The sequence below is a fragment of the Arvicanthis niloticus genome, chromosome 8, assembly GCF_011762505.2.
Source record: "Arvicanthis niloticus isolate mArvNil1 chromosome 8, mArvNil1.pat.X, whole genome shotgun sequence".
In the NCBI taxonomy this organism is placed as follows: domain Eukaryota; kingdom Metazoa; phylum Chordata; class Mammalia; order Rodentia; family Muridae; genus Arvicanthis; species Arvicanthis niloticus.
Window position 1 is genome coordinate 31,929,700 of NC_047665.1, and position 7,673 is coordinate 31,937,372.

The 7,673-nt window shown below is 44.4% G+C and overlaps 1 pseudogene; it reads left to right on the forward strand.

The window, feature by feature from the left end:
* Positions 1–1,941: 1,941 nt before the first annotated feature.
* LOC117713353 (glycogenin-1 pseudogene) lies at positions 1,942–4,659 on the forward strand (annotated as a pseudogene).
* The last annotated feature ends 3,014 nt before the right edge of the window (positions 4,660–7,673 follow it).

Genomic DNA, 7,673 nt, shown 5'->3' on the forward strand with positions numbered 1-7,673 from the left:
AGAATCCTTCATCACGTGTCCTTTCATGTGCTTGCTTTAGCAGAACAAACTTTCTCCTGTGTCTGCTTCAGCCAAATGTTCCTTCACACATCTGCCTGAGCCTTTTACACCTGTGTCCACTTTAACGAACCGTTCCTTCACGTGTTTGCTCCAGCAAAACGCCATCCTACCGACTTCCCAAAGAACCTTTAAGCTTCCACTTCAGATAGTTATTTTCTGAGTCTTGTTTCCTCCTCCTGACCAACGTGCTGGTTGTGGTCTCAGCCTGTCTCTGGGGAAGCGCTTCTTCTGTTGCAGTCCCTTCTATTTCCACCAGAGGGAGCGAGATAACTTTGTACCTTAACAGTGGAACCACCAGAAGACCTGATTGGTCAAATTAGGGTCAGGTGCTAGGAAGGCTCCAGGTCATAATGCTAAGAGTTGTATGGACTCCTCTCTAGGCATTTGCAGGATAGCTCTTGGAGAAAGGGCTTGGCACCTTATCAGCTGGATGAGCTCATGACACATTTTTGCTCTTTGCAAAGACCTATGAAACTACAGGGGTTTGGAGTTGGGAGGCAGATTAGGGTGCATGGAGGAGGGAGATGTGAGGCTGTCTCTGTTCCTCAGCTCACTCTTTCCCACAATTGGAAATGGTTTGTTTTTAAAGGAAAGAAGACCTTATTCTGGCTCCTGGCTCAAAGTTCCATCACTGTGGGGAAATTAAAGTGGCCTGGTTTCCCAAGGAAACTAGCCGGGAACCCGAGTATCTTCTGGGAGCTTTGCTGGTATCCAATATTGATGGTGATGGGGCTGTAGAGATGGCCTAGTTTAAAGCACTGGCTGTCCAGAAGACCCAAGTTCGATTCCTAGCATCCTCCTGTTGACTCATGACCATCAGTATGTAGCACTGTTTCCAGGGATCTAACACCCTTTTCTGGTCTCCACAGATACCAAGACATGTGTGTGGCACAGAGACATACATGCAGACAAAATATCCATACGCATAAAATAAAATTTAGAATATTAGAAAATAAAATTAGAAAGTTGACAATGAGTTCAAGTCCAAACACACAGCAAGGATGAAGCAGCATCCATGCAGGGAAGACTGGGTTTGGCCCCAGGGCCTCTATCATGTCCACTGCTAACAAGTGTCATTTCATTTGCCTTCAGGCAGAAGCATTGCTCTGCAGTAGAATTTTTTTGTTCTGGCTAAACCTGCTCCTGAGTTCCACTTCTCTTTCTCCTCCCAGGTGACAACACACTGCGTAGGCATCAGTACCACAGGAATTCAGAGGAAGTAGCTTGGAGAAAAATGTCTCCCATTTCCCAGGACACAGCAATGAACAAGTGACCTATGGTAGCAGAGACAGTAATATGTGAGGAACATTTCTAATGGAGCTTTGAGTTGGAGTGTGGGCTTCCCACTGAGGGTAGGTAGTGGAACCATCTTACAATCCCAGCTCCCTTGAGAATCAGGAACACAGACCTCCTTGGAGTCTATTTGCACTTGGTTCTAGATCCTGGTCCAAATACTCAGATCAGTGATAACATTCTGCTGGGCCTTAGTTTATTTGGATTTCTGTCTCCTTGAATAAGAAAATAAGTTAGCAGTTTGAGGGTGCCTTCTTTTCAAAAAGAAAAAGACAGACAGACAGACTATTGGCAGCTTCTTTGGCATGAGTGGTTTGCACTCTACAAAATTTGTATTAATATTTGATCCCAAATAACAGCATCAGGAGGTCAGGGTTTGAGGAGTCAATGGAGGGAACCTGTTTCCTGTGTCACTTCATCTTCTTTCGTATAGGGACACAGTGTCCCTTCCTACAGAGAACACAACAATAGGACACCATCTTGGAAGTAGGGAGTAGGACTTGTCAGCCAACTCTTACTACTGGTCCCTTGATCGTGGGCTACCAGTTTCCAGATCTATAAGAAACACATTTTTCTTCTTTAAAAATTATCCAGTATCAAGAAATTTTAAAGAAAATGTCTGGTGAGATGGTTCATCAGGTAAAGGTGAATGATAATCTGAAGTCTATCTTGAAGACCTGTGTGATAGAAGGAAAGACCTGATCCCCACAGGTGTCCTCTGACCTCCAAATGTACATGATGGCATACTTGTGCTATATTGTGTGTATGACACAATCATAAACAAATTTAACTAACTAACTAGTCTTAGATATTTAGTGATAACAGCACAACCAACTAATATAGAAACATTAGGAAAGAAATATACCAAGTTTCTGTTAGTTCTGACAAGTAGGTGAACTGAACCCAAGTCTGAAGCCCAAAGCTTGAAAACATCTTACTGAAATGGTCACATTTCAATAAGATGCAATGGGTCATCCTGGCTCTCATAGGAAGTCCAGAGAATTTGCCTCTGACATCCTCAGAAAATGATGAAGAACAGACTTATTCCTGGCCCTGGCTCGTCTTTGTTGGACTGCTTCTCACCTGAGGCTGTCTGTCCAGGGCCAGCTCAGATGTATGTGGAGTCATGTGTGTGTCCTGGAGAGTTTCATGGTCCATCCCTGGACAAACATTGGCACCACCAGCAGCAGTTGGTATCTAGCTGGGTATTCAGTTTCATCATGAGACAGAGCCACAGGCAAGGGCAGTTGGGGGTAAAGAGTCCCATCTGAGGATTCAGCTGAGAGAGGAAAGTTGATTGATCTCTGCCATGTCAGATATTCACTACTGGTTCCTTAGGAGAGATCTATATGGAGTGCACACATCTTCCGGGTTATTCCAGGTCCTGTCCTTGGGGGGAGGGGGCACAGGATGACACAAAAGGACCAGACATCTCACTCAGATGCATCTGTCCAGAGTTTATATGCCACATGCTTACCCAAGCAGACAGAATTTGTGAGATTGTCCCCACCTCTGCTCTTCCCGTGCCTTGTGCAGTCTGTCTTGTGTGTGTCCTCTCTCTCTTCCTCTCTTCCTCCTTCCTTCCACTCCTCTGTCTCTCTGTCTCAATCCATTCAGGGAACCTTGGTTGCTTTACCTCAATATTGTGAAAGGAGGGAGAGTATAAGGGTTTATTTCCAGAAGGAAAATCCCTAGGGAAGTTTTTCCACCTGCTTCAGCATTCAGAAAGTGCTGCAATTGTGATCCACAGGGCCAGGATTTACCCCAAGCTGACAGCATTACTTGCTCCAGATGTCAGCTACTTGGTACTGGTTTTGGTGACTAGAAAGGTACAAGACTAAAGGGATCATGGGTTCTTTCTTTAATGTTCAAAGAGCAGCTGAAGCCAGGCAGCATGTGGCAGAGCTGGACTTCCTGAAAGAAGGCCTTAGGAGGCCATTGCATGAAGATGTAACAGTGGAGTCTGGATTGCCGTGACATCCCCAAGATGTTGAAAACAACAGAGCCATAAGACATCTGCACAGGAGAGCTGCACACAGGGAGTGCAATCAGCCTCAGAGGGAGATGTATGTCATGCAGCAAAGCTGGAGGGGTAAAGTCATCTAAGCCCTTTGAGACTGAAGCTTTGAAAGTCTGATCTCGCTCATACTTAATATTTAAGAGACACACTCTCCCCACTGGTCAAGGTCCCCTCCAGGTTCCTCTGTCCCACCTGGTTGCACCATGAAAGATCAGGCCTTTGTACCACTGATTATAAGCGATGCCTATGTCAAAGATGCACTAGTCCTGGACTTGTCTTTGAAACAACACAGGACAGACAGAAGGATGGGTGTTTACGAATCCTCATGTCTCAGACTTCATGAGAAAAGTTGTAGAGGCTGTCTTTGATGAAGTCATCATGGTGGATGTCTTGGACAGAGGTGATTCTGCTCATCTAACCTTAATGAAGAGGCATCCCACTGAGAAACACCACAGCTGGTCACTTACGCAGTCTCCCAAATGTGGGTACATGGGTGCACAGACTCTGGTCCTCACAAATATTGATGACCTTTTTGAAAGAGAAGTATTGTCAGCAGCAATAAGACCCAGGGTGGCCCGGTGGTTTCAATTATGGTGACTGTCAGCCCTCAGTTGAACATATAACCAGCAGTTGCACCTTGCTCCTGAGCAGAGAAGTTCCGATGGTGGTGACTGGGGCCTACTGAATACATACTTTAGAGGCTAGGCAACCACTGATATCAGGAAACACGTTGGCGTTTGTGTATAAGCTGAGCAGCATCTCAGCACACCCCCTACCTCCCAGTGTTTAGTGTGTGGAGCAAATGCCAAAGTTGTGCATTCGTTCCACTCACAGTCCCCAAACAACAAGTGTCAAATGTAAATCCTGGGGTCCCACAGTGAGTCACCCAAAGTTTCTGAACTTGTAGTGGGACGTCTTCGCCTCCAGTGCGTTACACATTCTCCAATCCAATGCCTTTGCCAACAACGTGTGCTCCTACTTAAGGTCAGTAACCTTGTCACACCTGTCCCTTGGAGGAGGGCCCAGCTACACCAAACCTTCTACGTCTTCAGAAGAAAGGCAGGAGAGGTGGAAGTAGGGCTGGACTGATTACACGGGAGCAGTTTCTTATGATAATATCAAGAGAAATCTTGACACTTACTGTGTTAGTTTCTATATGCTCGACCCAGGGAGTGGCACTATTAGAAGGTGTGCCCGGCCCTATTGGGGTAGGTGTGGCCTTGTTGGAGGAGGTGTGTCACTGTGGGTGTGAGATATACAACCCACATTCTAGCTGCCTGGAAGTCAGTCTTTCACTAGCAGCCTTCAGAAGAAGATGTAGAACTCACAGCTCCTCCTGTACCATGCCTGCCTAGATGCCACCATGTTCCTGCCTTGATAATAATGGACTGAACTCTGAATCTGTAAGGCAGCCCCAATTAAATGTTGTCCTTATAAGAGTTGCTTTGGTCATGGTGTCTATTCACAGCAGTAAAACCCTAATTAAGACACTTAGCTGCAATAGAAGCCATGTTCCCATGGACACACACATGTCTTGGGTACAGTTCTGACTCTGAGTATGTGAAACTGTGAACAAGTCCATTACAGTTTGTGGTGGCTTGAATACACGTGGCCCAGGAAGTGGCACTATTAGGAAGCGTGGCCTTGCTGGAGGAAATTTGTCATTGTGGGGTGGGCAATGAGACCCTCCTCCTAAACATGTGGGAGCAGTCTTCTCCTTCAGATGAAGCTACCTTCAGATGAAGATGTAGAACTCTCAGCTCTTCCTGCACCATGCCTGCCTGGATGCTACCTTGCTTCTGCCTTGATGATAATGGACTGAATCTGTAAGCCAGACCTAATTACATGTTGTCCTTATAAGAGTTGCTTTGGTTATAGTGTCTGTTCACAGCACTACAACCCTAAGGCACAGTTGTCAGAGGCTTTTGATAAACCTCATCAGATGAGTGGATGGATTCAGAAGCCTACCAGCTGGTGTTAGTTCATCAGATCTTTATGTATCATGGTGCATACTTACTTTCTGTTGTTCAGTGTGTCTACTAGAAAATTGCAGTGTGCTCTCTGATGGGTACCTTAAGTACAACCATATATAGCAAAGACTTATTAGAATAATTTTAAAAAGAAGAGACAAAAAACCAGCAAGCAAGAGCTGGCTCTTGGGATATCCCAAGAAATATATCACACACACACACACACCACACACACCCACACCCCCCCCCACACAACCACACACACATATTTCTGTCTATATATGTCTATCTCTCTGCCTCTGATTCTCTCTGTCTCTTTCTATAAATACATATATATTTCTATCTCTCTGCATCTGATTCTGTCTCTATCATCTCTATCCCTCTCTATCTCTGTTTCTATTGTTCTGTCTCTATTTTTGTTTCTCTGTCTATCTTTGTCCCTACCTCTATTTCTATTTTATCTGTCTCTATCTCCCACCTGTGTGAGGATGAAATGGAGTGGGATCTTTGTGAATTCTGACTTCACAACCTGCCTTATGTCCCTGCTTTCATGCCTTTTTCACCATGATAGACTCCATCCTTCTGATAATGTAAGACAAAATAAACCCTGTCTTCCATACCTTACCTCTTGTTGTGGTATCTTACCATAGTAACAGTTAATCCTCTCATCCTTAATCTTGCATCCTCAGTCACCTTGGAACTTGTGCAAGGAGATAGACTGTGGGATGGCCTCTTCTCTAGTTCTTCTTCCTGCCTGACTTTCATCTCCATAGATAGAGCGTCCAAGCTTGGTGCAATGTGTAGACTGTAGTCAGGCTCCAGTATCCAGCTTTTAGTCAAGATGTGGCACCATAATAGATGCTCAATATTAATCCGATGAAGAGAATTTCTCTTAAGGCACAGCATTCCCACTTGTAAACTGGGAAATGAGTAAAGAAGCTAGCTGGCTGCCATTTTGTGTAGGCTCAAAGTGACCCGAATTTGGCTAAGTTCTTTTTAATCTTTCTATCTGAACTGGATATCTTTTTATACTATTGTCCTTTTTGTTTCTAGTCAAAATATAGTTACATTATTTTCTTTCTTCCTCTCTTCTCTCCAACGCCTCCCATGTTCTCCTTCCTGCTACCTTTCAAATTTGTGGCCTTTTGTTCTTTATTACCAGCCCCCCTCTCACACACACAAATACATTTATATGCAAATAAAAATATACGTGCAAGATGATGAGTCTGTTTAGCACTGCTTCTATGTCTATTTTTAAGGACTGACCATTCGAGATTAAGCAACTATTCTGTGGTCCTCATCTCTAGAAAAGACTAATTCTCCTTCTCTCTGCAGGTTTTAATTGGCTATACCTCTTTATCTAGGGATGGGGCTCTATTTGATTTCATCCATCCACATTAGCACATCATCTGTTGTCATTGTTTAGGTCTTGCTCAGCCACATTGTTGAGGTTTCACAGATGTAGCTCTCTGATAGAACCCAGAAGACACAATTTTACAGCAGATTTCTGGTCCTCTGGATCTTGCAATCTTTGTACCCCTTCTTGCAATGTTTTCCAAGTCTCTGATATAATAGTTGCTTCATGGATGTTTCAATTGTGGCTGGGTACCCCAAAGACATTTGTTCTCTGAATTTTGACTAGTTGTGGCTTTCTGTAATGGTCTCTGTTGGTAAGTTTTATGTCAACTTGATACAAGTTAGAGCCACTGGAGAGGAGTAAGCCTTTCTTGAGAAAGCGATTCCATAAGATTGTGCTAGGCAAGCCTGTAGGACATTTTCTTAATTAGCGACTATTATGGGAGAGCTCAATCCATTGTGGGTGGAGCCACCTCTGGGTTGGTGGTCCCAGATTCTAAATGAAAGCAGGCTGAGGAAGCCATGAGGAGCAAGCCAGTAAGCAGTACCCCTCCATGGCCTCTGCATCAGCTTCTGCCTCCAGGTCCACCCCCACTTCCACTTCCGTTGACTTCCTGTCCTGACTTCCTTCAATGATGAACAGTGATATGCAACTGTAAGCCAAATAAACCCTTTCCACCCAAAGTTGCTTTGGTCATGGTGTTTCATCACTAAGACAGTCTCTCTCTTCTTCATAAAGCAGCTTCTTTGATGAGGACTAAGCACTGCACTTACCTGCACACATTTGGGTATAAGAATAAGAAGTTAGAACTCAGTTAAGAAGTATACCTGTTAAGGAAACTGGCAGTAGTAGGCTCTCCTATAAAATTTATGTATGTCGTATCAGACACAATTTCCCTCTTGTTTAACAGGCCTTAAGTCCAATTAGGCAGTTGGTGGTAACTGCCAAGATGTACGTGTCACTGGTGCATCTT